The 17,152-nt window shown below is 32.7% G+C and overlaps 1 pseudogene; it reads left to right on the forward strand.

Annotated features, from left to right (window-relative positions):
* The first annotated feature begins 14,343 nt into the window (after window positions 1–14,343).
* On the forward strand, window positions 14,344–15,806 carry LOC139903921 (putative pentatricopeptide repeat-containing protein At5g40405; annotated as a pseudogene).
* The last annotated feature ends 1,346 nt before the right edge of the window (window positions 15,807–17,152 follow it).

A 17,152-nucleotide genomic window follows, 5' to 3' on the forward strand; every position in this document is an offset into this window, starting at 1 on the left:
AACTGATTGTAATAATATTTCGCGTTCAAACTTTTATACAATATTTTACAAACTTACAATACCGCTTATTTTACATAAAGCATGAAATATAGCACACAATAACTTTGATACAAGATAGTTGTGAAGACAATTCTAGCTAGTACACAAGTCGTTCGGCAAAGGCAATAAAGACACGTAATTCATACGTCCAGAAACAAGTCATGCATTCTGGTTTTACTAGGACTACTTCCCATCCTTGGTCTTGTGCAACATAACCGTTATGGCCGTTGATAAGACAGCGTGTTGTAACGTCATCAAAGGGACGAGGGTTACGTAATGTCCAACAGTCCCGTAATAATCTAAAAACCTCATTTCTTACCCCAATTACCGACTCCGTCACTTGTGGAAACGTTTTGTTTAATAGTTGTAGCCCGATGTTCTTGTTCTCACTTTGGTGAGAAGCGAACATTACTAATCCGTAAGCATAACATGCTTCTTTATGTTGCATGTTAGCCGCTTTTTCTAAATCACGAAGTCCAATATTCGGATATATTGAGTCAAAATAATTTCTTAACCCGTTGCGTAAAATAGCATTTGGGTTCCCCGCAATATATGCGTCAAAGTAAACACATCGTAACTTATGGGTTTCCCAATGTGATATCCCCCATCTTTCAAACGAAAGTCTCTTATAAACCAAGACATTCTTGAAACGTTCTTCGAATGTCTTACAAACTGATCTCGCCTTAAATAGTTGTGCCGAAGAATTCTGGCCGACTCTAGACAAGATTTCATCAATCATGTCTCCGGGCAGGTCTCTTAAAATATTGGGTTGTCTATCCATTTTGTGTTTTTAAACTGTAAAATAGACAAGAGTTAGTTTCATAAAAAAATACTTATTAATACAAGCAATTTTTACATATATCATAAAGCATAAGAACACTATATTACATATATTACACCACACGAATACAACTATCTTATTCCGACTCGCTCGTTTCTTCTTCTTCGGTTTTGGTTCGTTTTGCCAAGTTTCTAGGGATATATGATGTTCCCCTAATACGAGCCGTCGTTGTCCACATTGGTTTAGAAAAACCTGGTGGTTTAGAGGTTCCCGGGTCATTGTTACAACTTAAGGACTTCGGGGGTTGACGATACATATAAAGTTCATCGGGGTTGGAATTAGATTTCTCTATTTTTATGCCCTTTCCCTTATTATTTTCTTTTGCCTTTTTAAATTCAGTTGGGGTAATTTCTATAACATCATCGGAATTCTCGTCGGAATCCGATTCATCGGAGAATTGGTAATCCTCCCAATATTTTGCTTCCTTGGCGGAAACACCATTGACCATAATTAACTTTGGTCGGTTGGTTGAGGATTTTCTTTTACTTAACCGTTTTATTATTTCCCCCACCGGTTCTATTTCTTCATCCGGTTCCGATTCTTCTTCCGGTTCCGATTCTTCTTCCGGTTCCGACTCTTCTTCCGGTTCCTCTTCGGGAATTTGTGAATCAGTCCACAAATCATTTCAATTTACATTTGACTCTTCATTATTATTAGGTGAGTCAATGGGACTTGTTCTAGAGGTAGACATCTATCACATAATATCAAACACGTTAAGAGATTAATATATCACATAATATTCATATGTTAAAAATATATAGTTTCCAACAAAAATGTTAAGCAATCATTTTTAAAGAAAACACGGTCGAAGTCCAGACTCACTAATGCATCCTAACAAACTCGATAAGATACACTAATGCAAATTTTCTGGTTCTCTAAGACCAACGCTCGGATACCAACTGAAATGTCCCGTTCTTATTGATTAAAAACGTTCCATATTAATTGATTTCGTTGCGAGGTTTTGACCTCTATATGAGACGTTTTTCAAAGACTGCATTCATTTTTAAAACAAACCATAACCTTTATTTCATAAATAAAGGTTTAAAAAGCTTTACGTAGATTATCAAATAATGATAATCTAAAATATCCTGTTTACACACGACCATTACATAATGGTTTACAATACAAATATGTTACATCGAAATCAGTCTCTTGAATGCAGATTTTACACAATATCATACAAACATGGGCTCCAAATCTTGTCCTTATTTTAGTATGCAACAGCGGAAGCTCTTAATATTCACCTGAGAATAAACATGCTTTAAACGTCAACAAAAATGTTGGTGAGTTATAGGTTTAACCTATATATATCAAATCGTAACAATAGGCCACAAGATTTCATATTTCAATACACATCCCATACATAGAGATAAAAATCATTCATATGGTGAACACCTGGTAACCGACATTAACAAGATGCATATATAAGAATATCCCCATCATTCCGGGACACCCTTCGGATATGATATAAATTTCGAAGTACTAAAGCATCCGGTACTTTGGATGGGGTTTGTTAGGCCCAATAGATCTATCTTTAGGATTCGCGTCAATTAGGGTGTCTGTTCCCTAATTCTTAGATTACCAGACTTAATAAAAAGGGGCATATTCGATTTCGATAATTCAACCATAGAATGTAGTTTCACGTACTTGTGTCTATTTTGTAAATCATTTATAAAACCTGCATGTATTCTCATCCCAAAAATATTAGATTTTAAAAGTGGGACTATAACTCACTTTCACAGATTTTTACTTCGTCGGGAAGTAAGACTTGGCCACTGTTGATTCACGAACCTATAACAATATATACATATATATTAAAGTATGTTCAAAATATATTTACAACACTTTTAATATATTTTGATGTTTTAAGTTTATTAAGTCAGCTGTCCTCGTTAGTAACCTATAACTAGTTGTCCACAGTTAGATGTACAGAAATAAATCGATAAATATTATCTTGAATCAATCCACGACCCAGTGTATACGTATCTCAGTATTGATCACAACTCAAACTATATATATTTTGGAATCAACCTCAACCCTGTATAGCTAACTCCAACATTCACATATAGAGTGTCTATGGTTGTTCCGAAATATATATAGATGTGTCGACATGATAGGTCGAAACATTGTATACGTGTCTATGGTATCTCAAGATTACATAATATACAATACAAGTTGATTAAGTTATGGTTGGAATAGATTTGTTACCAATTTTCACGTAGCTAAAATGAGAAAAATTATCCAATCTTGTTTTACCCATAACTTCTTCATTTTAAATCCGTTTTGAGTGAATCAAATTGCTATGATTTCATATTGAACTCTATTTTATGAATCTAAACAGAAAAAGTATAGGTTTATAGTCGGAAAAATAAGTTACAAGTCGTTTTTGTAAAGGTAGTCATTTCAGTCGAAAGAACGACGTCTAGATGACCATTTTAGAAAACATACTTCCACTTTGAGTTTAACCATAATTTTTGGATATAGTTTCATGTTCATAATAAAAATCATTTTCTCAGAATAACAACTTTTAAATCAAAGTTTATCATAGTTTTTAATTAACTAACCCAAAACAGCCCGCGGTGTTACTACGACGGCGTAAATCCAGTTTTACGGTGTTTTTCGTGTTTCCAGGTTTTAAATCATTAAGTTAGCATATCATATAGATATAGAACATGTGTTTAGTTGATTTTAAAAGTCAAGTTAGAAGGATTAACTTTTGTTTGCGAACAAGTTTAGAATTAACTAAACTATGTTCTAGTGATTACAAGTTTAAACCTTCGAATAAGATAGCTTTATATGTATGAATCGAATGATGTTATGAACATCATTACTACCTTAATTTCCTTGGATAAACCTACTGGAAAAGAGAAAAATGGATCTAGCTTCAATGGATCCTTGGATGGCTCGAAGTTCTTGAAGCAGAATCATGACACGAAAACAAGTTCAAGTAAGATCATCACTTGAAATAAGATTGTTATAGTTATAGAAATTGAACCAAAGTCTGAATATGATTATTACCTTGTATTAGAATGATAACCTACTGTAAGAAACAAATATTTCTTGAGGTTGGATGATCACCTTACAAGATTGGAAGTGAGCTAGCAAACTTGAAAGTATTCTTGATTTTATGAAACTAGAACTTTTGGAATTTATGAAGAACACTTAGAACTTGAAGATAGAACTTGAGAGAGATCAATTAGATGAAGAAAATTGAAGAATGAAAGTGTTTGTAGGTGTTTTTGGTCATTGGTGTATGGATTAGATATAAAGGATATGTAATTTTGTTTTCATGTAAATAAGTCATGAATGATTACTCATATTTTTGTAATTTTATGAGATATTTCATGCTAGTTGCCAAATGATGGTTCCCACATGTGTTAGGTGACTCACATGGGCTGCTAAGAGCTGATCATTGGAGTGTATATACCAATAGTACATACATCTAAAAGCTGTGTATTGTACGAGTACGAATACGGGTGCATACGAGTAGAATTGTTGATGAAACTGAACGAGGATGTAATTGTAAGCATTTTTGTTAAGTAGAAGTATTTTGATAAGTGTATTGAAGTCTTTCAAAAGTGTATAAATATATATTAAAACACTACATGTATATACATTTTAACTGAGTCGTTAAGTCATCGTTAGTCGTTACATGTAAGTGTTGTTTTGAAACCTTTAGGTTAACGATCTTGTTAAATGTTGTTAACCCAATGTTTATAATATCAAATGAGATTTTAAATTATTATATTATCATGATATTATCATGTATGAATATCTCTTAATATGATATATATACATTAAATGTCTTTACAACGATAATCGTTACATATATGTCTCGTTTAAAAATCATTAAGTTAGTAGTCTTGTTTTTACATATGTAGTTCATTGTTAATATACTTTATGATATGTTTTCTTATCATAGTATCATGTTAACTATATATATATATATATCCATATATATGTCATCATATAGTTTTTACAAGTTTTAACGTTCGTGAATCACCGATCAACTTGGGTGGTCAATTGTCTATATGAAACATATTTCAATTAATCAAGTCTTAACAAGTTTGATTGCTTAACATGTTGGAAACATTTAATCATGTAAATATCAATCTCAATTAATATATATAAACATGGAAAAGTTCGGGTCACTACACATAGCTTGTATAACGTATAAGCAAACAGCGGAAGACTTCTAGAAACCTGAGAATAAACATGCTAAAAAGTGTCAACACAAAGGTTGGTGAGTTCATAGTTTTAATATTGCGCATAATCTGTATATAAAGGTGGATCACAAGGTTTCGTTTGTTTCATCCGAAACATTTATCAAAATATTCTACAAAATTGAGCACCCTGGTAACTAAACTTAACGTATATATAATTTGTACCCTTTGTATAATCATCTTAATAATACACGCAAACCAACGTGTACGCTTCTCAAATAGCATACGTCCGTTAAAAGGCTAGCGCTCTAGCTCGAACGGGGATATCAAGCCCTATGGATCCATATACTACTACTCGCGCCCACCAGTTCTTATAACCGGTAGTTACTAGTTACCAAAGCTAAGGGATTTTCGGTTCAAACTCAGTATAGAATTTAGTATGTACTTATGTCCATTGTTTTTAAAATAAAGTGCATGTATTCTCAGCTCAAAAATATATATTGCAAAAGCATTTAAAAAGGGAGCAAATGAAACTCACCTTAGCAGCACATAAGGTCATTCATCAAAAAGTGACCGAAACTCGGAATGCAAAATTAACCGTAGATCTCAACCTAGAGAACATATGTTGGTCAATACATGTCTAATAAGCTAAGTTGGGTCATAGTGTATCACAATCTTAATGCTCGAAACCGATATATGAAAGTTAACAAAAATCATTTCAAAAGTCCACCTGACCCAATATGATCTTTAAATCTATACATGTTTATTATATTAACATAGTATAAGTCTTGATAGTTGAACGAATTTATAGTTTATCAAACTCAAGACATTATTTATTTCAAGAGTTATATTGTATTTGAATGATCATGGCAATTGAATATATTTTAACATTTCATATAGTTTCCCAATACCTGTAAAATCAGATTATAGTGTTCATAAAGCTTTAAAAGATGATAAGACAACCAACTTTGACAATTGTTCAACAGGACGAGACGTGCCTTATACAGAAATTCATTTACTCGATTAGTAATATTTGAAAATCCAATTTATCAATCTTATAAACAAGTTATTTAAATATCAATTGCAGATTCAAAAACAATTTCAATTAATGTTAATTATAATTCAGTTGACCATAACTTTTAATCCGTTCATCGAAAACATACGATTTCTAAATGAAAAATTATTAATTTTTCGACAGCTTTCCAATGATATGCATATCATATACCTTTTATCAATAACATATGTATCAAATTCGTGATTCATCATAAACTATCTAACGACAAAATTAAAGCATACAAGCATGCATAACATACATACTCGAGCACTAGACATGGATACACTATTAATATATAAATGATAAGATATAAATGCTTACGTATCAATATTTGGATTCAATATTGTAGAAAAATACGTAGACGCAACAGAGATGATAAACACTAGTTTGACTTACGAGCAATACTCCCGAATTATACCCATAACTTCCATAGCTATAACCCATAATTTCTTTAGCTCTATCCCGTTCAAAAAACTTGTTTTGAAATAATTCGTTCATGACTCCGTCGTAGTATGTTATGTATAATACTAATAATGGTAATCCTAATACTAATAATAATAATATGATTAATAATAGTAATAATAATAATATTAATAATATAAATATAAGTACAGAGAGATATAGATTTGATATGTGTGTGTAATTATGAACGAAACGAGTTTGATTTATAAAGGATTTCAGTACCTCGACTCCATGCGATCGCATGGAGTCCACTTGATAAAATCATGCGATCGCATGATGTAGTAGCACAGCTCACCTTCTTGTTTTACTTTGCCGACACTCTCTTAACATATGATACATATATTTATATATTATTTAATTTATAATATATTTAATCTTTAGAATTAATTAAATATTATATTATATTTACGTGCGTAGTAAAAATGTAATTTTTGTTCAAATGTCTCGTACGTTGTCACTCGACTCGTGTACCCCTTTCGATTTTTCGAACGCACTTTTGTACGTTTAGAAAACTAGCCTTTTACGTTACGCGACGTGTACCCTTATTAATAATTTGACTTACTCATCAATAAATTACCTTATTAAAAATGTAACTTATAAAATTGAGCGTTGTGGTCATTTGCTTCTATAAATCAGTGACTCGTTGTTTATCAAAATATATTATTTTAAATCAGGACTTTTTTTGACTAAATTAATATTATATTTTTGTAATATATATATATATATATATATATATATATATATATATATGTATATATATATATATTTATATATATATATATATATATATATACGTATATTTTTCAATCCAATTATAATGGTTCGTGAATCGTCAGGGTTTGGTCAAGGTTAAATGAATGTATGAATACAGTTTACACTTCTTGAAATTCAACTTAGCAAACTTTGTTTATCGTGTTGGAATAATATAAAGATAAAGTTTAAATTTGGTCAGAAATTTTCGGGTTGTCACACCTACACACATCCGAATGTACTAGATCAAGTACGTTCTCCATTCGAAAAGGAGAATGACTCTTAAACACAACTCTGGTCTGTTTCCCTGCCAAACAGTGAGAACACTTACTCAAATTAATATCACTAACACCCGACAACACATTCTTCTTAAATAAGATAGACATTCCTTTTTCACTCATGTGGCCAAGTCTTTTATGCCACAACTCGGTAGAATCAATATTGTCCACTGCGTTAATAATGTTCTGGATGATCTTCGGACGCGTTATGTATAATCTTGAGTCTTTCTTGCCTCTTCCCACTATCATAGAACCAAGAGTTAGTTTCCTAATACCATTACCAAAACTGTTATAATAACCATCATCATCAAGAATGCCTGTTGAAATAACATTAAGTCTCATATCCGAAACATGTTTTACATTATGCAAAACTAACTCCATTCTCGTGTCAAATTTCAAACAAACATCTCCAATACCAACGATCTTTGATAACCCAGAATTACCCATCCTATCAAATCCATAGTCACCTGGAGTGTAAGATGAGAAGTGATCTCAACATGACATGTAGCACCACTATCAACAATCCAACTCGTGTCATCATGAGTAAGATTGATCATATCATAATCAATACAAACAAAGAACTCATCTGTGATAGCGTTAACTTCAACCTTATCATCATCACCACCATCACTTTTCTTTTGTTTATTCTTGTCATATGCCTTTTTGTTCTCATTTTTTAACTGTGGACAATACCACTTTGTGTGCCCTTTTTCACGACAATGATAGCACTCAACATTAGAAAACTTTTCTTTTCTTGAGCTACTACGATTCTTGCCTCTTTTACCATGACCTCTACTATGACTTCTCCCCCGCATTTCTGTGACCAAGATATCTGACTGTGAAGAGGAACCTTGTGACTTTCTTCTCATCTCTTCATTCAAAATACTACCCTTAGCCAATTCCATGGTGATAATACCATTTGGTGCAGAGTTGGACAAAGATGTCCTAAAAATCTCCCAAGAATCCGGTAACGTACCAAGTAACCAGAGACCTTGAACCTCATCCTCAAACTTGATACCCATTCCTGCAAGCTGATTAATAATACCCTGATATGCATTTAGGTGATCTGTAATAGGAGTCCCATCATGATACTTTAAACCCATCAACTGTTTAATTAAGAACAACTTGTTATTCCCAGTCTTTCGTTCATATATCTGTTCAAGCTTTTTCCATAAGGCTTTAGCATCAGTCTCCCCAGTAATATGGTTCACTACATTATCATCAACCCACTGCCGAATATACCCACATACATGTCTATGCAAGATTTTCCATTGAACTTCAGACTTACCCTCAGGCATACTCTCAGTAAAAACATGTAAATAATAATCTTTCACATAAAGAAGATCCTCCATTTTACCTTTTCAAACATGATGATTTGAACCATTTAAACTAATCATTTTACTTGTATTAGCTTCCATCTTTCACACAAGTCAAATCAAATAACCTAGCTCTTGATACCAATTTGATGGGAAAATAAGTCACAACGGGCAATTTGACAAAGCGAAAATAAACCCCGTTAGACAAACACTTTCCCGACCCGTATGAAACCGTGAGGATACTAACAAATAAGGAATACCAAATCAGTCCCAATTCAGTACCAAATCAGCTAATAACAAATAATCGAGCACACACAATACACACGAGACTTTTTACGTGGAAAAACTCTCAAAATCGAGAGTAAAAACCACGAGACTCGTAAGCCACTTAAATTCCACTATCATCAACAAAGAGAACAATACAATAGGTCTTCTCTAGATCATCTAGAGGTATACAACATCATCATACTCTTGAACTACAACAATCAACAAGTATATGAACAACCTAAAAGACAAAAGAGGAATTATCTCACCCAAAAATCTGCTCTCTGTTCCAGCAGCAAAATCACGACCTACAGAACTCTTTAGACAAATTCAACGGTTGAAAATGTTGGCCCTGATGACAGGAAGACACAGTCCAAAAATGAATTCGGATCTCCAGGGATCGTCGATTTACTGGGCTGCTGTACACAAAAACGGGAATTGAGAAAACACACTTTTTCTTTGAAGACTTTTTGCTCTCTTCTCTCTTGATAATGAATATAGCTGCACACAACTGATCTAAATAATGCCTGAGACACTTGACCAAGTCAACAAGCATCTTGGGCCTATATTTGTTGGGCTTTAGACATTGGGCTAACACTTCCTCATATTGGAAACTAAATAAAAAAACCCAACAGTTGTCACCATATGATGGTAGTTATGTAAGGATTGCAGTATTGTGAATGTTAAGATATATCGATCCATATGTAAGAATTAAATCAACATCATATACCTAGTTTTTTTAATTATTCGTTTATAATTTTAATTTACTACGGAGTACATTATTTTTTCAAGACACTAACTATTAGGAATGTACGTTGTGTAACTACATCAAATGTAAATGGGGTATTGACGAAGGCTATAAATACCACCCTAAGACTTCTAACAATATAGCTATTACATTGTAACCGAATTTAAAAAATTGTGGAATACGATTTTTACAATTCTCTCTGTTACCGGATTCTATCATACTTTACCGGATTTGTGCTTCGTCACAAAAATCCGTACATAATGAACCAAAAACATATAAGCAAGCCGTAGAACATGAAGAGTGGCGTAATGCCATGAAGAGTGAAATAAAGGCGTTGGAAGGAAACAAAACATGGTTCATAACAGAATTACCTAACACTTTCTCGAGTTTTTTTTAAAGGAAAAAGAATGAGATGGAAAGGAAACGAACGAATAATAATGGAAAGGAAAGTAGTATAAAATAAATTTTGTGCATTCTCGAGTTAGAAAAAAAATACTTACAAATTATTAGTTATAAATTAAAAATTAAAAATAAAAAATAAAAAATAAAAATTATAACTTAGCATACATCGTAGATCTGTAGTTCTGGTTAAACATCAAAATTATTTAAAATAGCAGCAAATGTTGCAGTCATTTGATTATTCATGACACCACCAGCCTACCATTGTCGGTTTAAGAGGCACCAGAACTCAATCAAAGTGCATCCGTATTACATTAAGGACTTTTTGGATTGAGTCTTGTAACTTTTCAAAATATACCTGATCTATGTCCTCACAAACAGCAAGTTCCTCGTGATCGTAGGGGTAATTATTTCGAAGAGAAACAAATTCAGCAAGAACATAATAGATATATTCGCATACATGAATTGGTTTCCTTCACAACCGCCCAAAAATAGACGGAATAGACTATTGATAAAAAAAAAATATACCATTACAATCCACTCCACTCCGTTACTCTCCACTCATTTCCTTCTTATAAAAAATAACTCGAGAATAGACTTCCATATATGAGACCTTTGCACCAGTTGCAAAATTAGTTACAGTACGTTTGTGCCTTAGTCATGGCTGCAAAAAAGCAATGGATCGTGCATCAAATGGACGTTAATAATGTGTTTTTACAAGGAGACCTTGAAAAAGAAGTGTACATGAAGATCCCTCAAGATTTTACTAGAAACAATGGTGACAAAGTTTGCAAGTTGCATAAATCCATATACGGGATTAAAACAAGCTTCAGGAAATAGGTATAAGAAAATTACAAATTCCTTACTTGAAGTCAATGGGTGACTCCTTTATCTGACGGTTACTCGACCATAGCTTACTTTGTTAATTAGTAGACTCCGTTTTTAGATTGTCTTCGTCAAACTCACATGGATACTGCACATCGTGTACTCCGATATTTGAAAACAACTCCAGGACAAGGTTTATTCTTTCCATCTACAAGAAATTTGAATCTTTTGACGTATTGTGACGCTAGTTGGCTTAGTTTTTCAAAAACAAAAAGATTAAGTACAGGTTACTACATTAGTCTTGGTGGTGCTCCAGTTTCATGGAGGAAAAATAAACAAAGTGTAGCTTCTCGATTTCTGTTGAAGCATAATACCGAGCAATGGCAACAACGATTTGTGAAGTCTTATGGTTACGTTGGATACCACAAGATTTTGATGCTACAGTGGATGCTACAGTGGATGCTACAAGAATCAGTTTGGCTAGAAGATTTTTGGATGATATTGAAATTATAATTCAAGATTTGTTGAAAACTAGATTATTACTTATAAGGGTAATTCCTAATTATAACATCAGTCAGAACTCAGAAGGGTAACAACTCTATATGAATATGACTGAATAGCAACAAGAATCAAATATAGTAATGGACTCATGGTAATAAATAAAGTAAGAATAGCCAAGAGCATTGACCCATACCATCATTCTCTCACATCATATAAATCAGGCCCGCAATATGTATGTTTATTGACCTACACATATAGAAATGCATCGTTTTCATGTTACGCCAATGTATCACGAACTTTATTTCCCACATGTATCATTCAACTATCGAACCAAGTACTCTCACTATCTACAATTAGAATCAGTCAAGACGAATGTCTAGCAGTCTTCGGTTTAAAGGCTGATAAAGTGATAAGCAACTATATATCGTGGGCGTTTAATCCTGCAAAAGGTTTGGTAGTTGATTTATGTGAACAAACTCCCTCTAAATGCGGCATTTCAATGTTGTATGATTTCCAATGCACATAGAATACTCATCGCAAACAGGCATTTCTTCGAACAGTTTCTATGCACCCACGAGCCAAATACTAAAATATCAAAAGTCTTTCATCGAATAGTTTCTGTCAAATACTGGAATATCATATATGGATCTCAAACATAACAAAAGGTAACCTGTTTTAGACATTTCATCAAATAAACAAAAGCCGAGTCAAACTAAAACTCCCTCTAAATGCGGCATTTCAATGTTGTATGATTTCCAATGCACATAGAATACTCATCGCAAACAGGCATTTCTTCGAACAGTTTCTATGCACCCACGAGCCAAATACTAAAATATCAAAAGTCTTTCATCGAATAGTTTCTGTCAAATACTGGAATATCATATATGGATCTCAAACATAACAAAAGGTAACCTGTTTTAGACATTTCATCAAATAAACAAAAGCCGAGTCAAACTAAAAAGATAGTATTGTCTGTCAGACAACCATGTAACCATCAGATAGATGGGCTTGGCAACAATCCTACTGAGCCTTGGCCGAAACCATAGACTATGTTAATCACGCTCTAGTTACATGGCACTGTCTTCTTATAATCACGCTCTAGTTACATGAATGGTCATGATTCATCAACCACTGTCTTCTTAAGAATCAAGATTACAGAGGTTCATCCTGTTCAAGTAAGGTCGTGCTTGATGTTCTTTCTGTACTTAATATATACACAATCTAATTTGATTAAGGAACCGATGTGGGATTGTTGGTAGATAAAAATAAAAACTATTCTGACACGCCCTTTATTGTCAAAAGTAAACAAATGTTTAGTTTTTTCTTTTATAACTATCTGGCATCGCACGTCTATTATTGTTAGATAATGCAAATAATATTTTTCATTATATATAGAGTATTGTATGAAAACAAACTCAACTTTTATTGTTAGATAATAAAGATAAAGATAATGATTATAATATATAAGTAAATAAATAAAATAGCATATACCTGCAAGTCTACATGAAGAGTCCAATATACATGTAGTAACTTTTTACCAGACATAAAACTCCTTTTTAGAGTAAGCATCTGCATACCCAAACACACCAGGTTACCAAATAAGTTGACCCTAAACTTGCATTAGATTAAGATCATCAACAGAAAGTGTATACACAGCTATTTAAAAGCAAAATGAACAATCACTACTACAAAACATCTAACATATTTATGACTAGTAATAATCTATCTTCATTCTGAACAAATTATTGCATGAAAAAAAAAAAAAAAAAAAAAAAGTCACATACCTTGTTGAAGATGTATCTTCAAACGACTGCTTGACATCATATATCAAATCGGACCCTTTTTAAATCATCTAAATGGGGTGCTATCTCTTAAAAAATCAGTTTCACCCTCGACACACACGTCACTTGATCCGGAGATTCTCAACCTTAGTATTTATCAGATAAAGGAGACACCTTCTGACCTTTAAACGAATGGAAATTTTAATTATAATTTTTCGTTTTCTTATTGACTTCTAGAGGACCATTTTCTTTTACACGAATACAACCATCAGACTTCAACGACTCAGGGCCCATTAAAATTCTGTTACGGTGCTTTTTCTTGTAGTGAAAGCTCAAAATTATAGACACTACGTGATTGTTCTTGCCAAAACCTGATCTTGGTTTAGTATACAATTGTTATTTATAATGTGAAAATCACCATTGTAGCATCCATCTTCACCATAATCGCCTCATAAACGAGTCATCAGAACCGATATAGAAACTAAGATCAACACGACCTGAATCAAATAAGGCATCCGTATCCATATCTACATCCACATCCATAATGATATTATTACCAAAGGAACTTTCATCAAAAGATGAAAGAAACCTATCAAGACAATTACAAAGAGATGCTAGCGACCCTCAAAAGTAGAGAAAGATCAAAAGACCCACAAACAAAACTGACCTAACAAAATGATATCTAGAAACGAGACTAGCCTAACCTCAAGATCAAACCTTTACCACCAAACATGGTATCTTTTTAAATGAACACAGCAAGATTAAAGATTTCAAGAATTCATTTTTAATGTATATATATTAAAAATGCATGTGTATGTTTCAGTGAAATAAACCAAATACCATATAAGATTAACATTATTTATAAACCTGAGGCACAAATCACTATAATGGCATCAATTATCACAAATCCAAACCCTAAAACATGCAAGCTTTGAGAAATTTCTTGAGAAACCCAACCATTTCAATTGTAGAAACATGCAAAAGCCTAACGGAAATCAACCAAATTCATTCTCAATTACTAGTCAATGGTTTCATCAATGAACCAGAACTTGTGTCAAAATTTGCTGCATCAATTGCACTATAAAACACCCACACAATATTCACTATTCCGTTCAACTCTTGAACCAATGTGATAACCCTACTATCTTTGTTTTAAATTCTTTAATTAGGGTTTACTCCAAAACCTCAACTCCTGAAAAAAGTTTTCATTTTTATAATAGAATTCTTAATTTAAATAAGAAACCTGATAATTACACCTTTACATTCTTAATTAAATCTTGTGTTAGTCTAATGGTTGATAAGGCTTTGGGATTGGGTGTACATGGAGCTGTGTTAAAATACGGGTTGGATCATGACCCACATCTTCAAAGCGGATTAATCTACATGTATGCTGAAATGGGGTTTCTTGGTGTGATAAAAGATCTGTTCTTGGATGTAAATAAGCCTGATTTGGTAACACAAACAACAATGGTGGCTGCCTGTGCAAGATTGGGAGATGTTGGTTTTGCACGCCACCTGTTTGATAAAATGCCTGAGAGGGATGTCGTTGCCTGGAATGCCATGATGTCTGGGTATGTTCAGTTCGGGGAGCCATTGAACGCATTAAAGTTGTTTTTTGAGATGGAGAGGAAGGGTTTGAAGGTTAATGAGGCTTCTATGGTTTCAGTGTTGTCTGCTTGCACACATTTAAGTGATTTGAGAACAGGACAATGGGCAGATAGATATATAAACTCTAATAGGCTAAAAATCGACTTGACACTCGGTAGTGCACTTGTGCATATGTATGCAAAGTGTGGGGATATTGACACGGCTATGGAAGTGTTTTGGGGAATGAAAGAAAAGAATGTGTATACATGGAGTGGTGCCATTGGAGGACTAGCAATGAACGGTTATGGTGAAAAGTGTCTCGAGCTTTATAGACTTATGCTACAAGAAAACATTCAACCAAACGGTGTTACATTTACATCGGTCTTAAAGGGTTGTGCTATATTAGGCTTAGTTGAATTAGGTTGTAAGCATTTTCAATCAATGATAAAAGAGTATGGGATCGAGCCACAACTTGAGCATTATGGATGTATGGTTGATTTATACGGTTTATCTGGACGTTTAGACGAAGCCTTAAAGTTTATCTATAGCATGCCAATTGCACCCCATGCGAGAGCTTGGGGTGCTTTGCTTAACGCTAGCAAAATTCATAACAATATGGAATTGGCTGAACTTGCATCAAGAAAATTGGTTGAACTAGAAGCCAAGAATGATGGTGCGTACGTGCAGTTATCGAATGTTTATGCTGGTTTTAACAAATGGGATATTGTTGATGATGTGAGGCTTAAAATGAAGTCACAAAGCATCGCAAAGGTCCCGGGCGTTAGCATAATCGATTAGAGACAGCAAGTTGTAGAATTTAAAGCTTACAAGTGAAAGGACCCGTTCTAATCCATCTGGACGAATACATTACATTTGGTTACATCGCGAGGTACTTAACCTCTATATGATACATTTTACAAACATTGCATTCGTTTTTAAAAGACAACCTTTCATTACATCGAAAGTTGACGGCATGCATACCATTTCATGATATATCCAACTATAATTGACTTAATAATAATCTTGATGAACTCAACGACTCGAATGCAACGTCTTTTGAAATATGTCATAAATGACTCCAAGTAATATCCCTAAAATGAGAAAATGCACAGCGGAAGATTTCTTTAATACCTGAGAATAAACATGCTTTAAAGTGTCAACCAAAAGGTTGGTGAGTTCATTAGTTTATCATAAACATTCATTTCCATCATTTTAATAGACCACAAGATTTCATATATTTAATTGTACATGTAACCCGAGTACAAAATAACACGCGTAACCCGCGAATTAAAAATCATTCATATGGTGAACGCTTGATAACCGACTTAACTTTAATGCATAGAATATCCCCAAACAGAATCTCTCGTCTGTATAATAATAATAATCTCGAAGTACTAAAGTATCCGTACCCGGATGGGACTTGTCGAGGTCCATAGATCTATCTTTAGGATTTGCGTCAATTAGGGGCCATACCCGTTTCCTAATTATTAGGTTACCAAGCTAAAAAGGGGTGATATTCAATATTCATAATCCAGCCATAAAATGTAGTTTTTGATCACTTGTGTCTATTTCGTAAAACATTAGTAAAATCAGCGCATGTATTCTCAGTCCCAAAAATATATATAAAAAAGGAGTAATGAAACTCACAATCGAATATTTTGTAGTAAAAATATTCATACTACGATACTGAACAATGCAGGGTTGACCTCGGATTCACGAACCTATATCATTCATATATATATATATATATATATATATATATATATATATATATATATATATATATATATATATATATATATATATATATATATATATATATATATATATATATATATTAAAATACATACAAATATATATATATATATATATATATATATATATATATATATATATATATATATTATTAATATAAGTTTTTATATCAATAACTTATCTATTTCATTATATATTCATTTTATATATTTTAAATAAGTAAAATTATGTATATTAAATATATTGTCATATAGAAAATCTCTTGTTTGCAAAATAAGAGTTATAATATTAGAACAAGTATAAGAATAATAATAATAATAGTTTTAATACTAATAATAATAATAATGATAATGATAGTAATAATAATATAGTTGTAGTAGTAATAACAA

This window comes from Rutidosis leptorrhynchoides, chromosome 4, assembly GCF_046630445.1.
Source record: "Rutidosis leptorrhynchoides isolate AG116_Rl617_1_P2 chromosome 4, CSIRO_AGI_Rlap_v1, whole genome shotgun sequence".
NCBI lineage: Eukaryota > Viridiplantae > Streptophyta > Magnoliopsida > Asterales > Asteraceae > Rutidosis > Rutidosis leptorrhynchoides.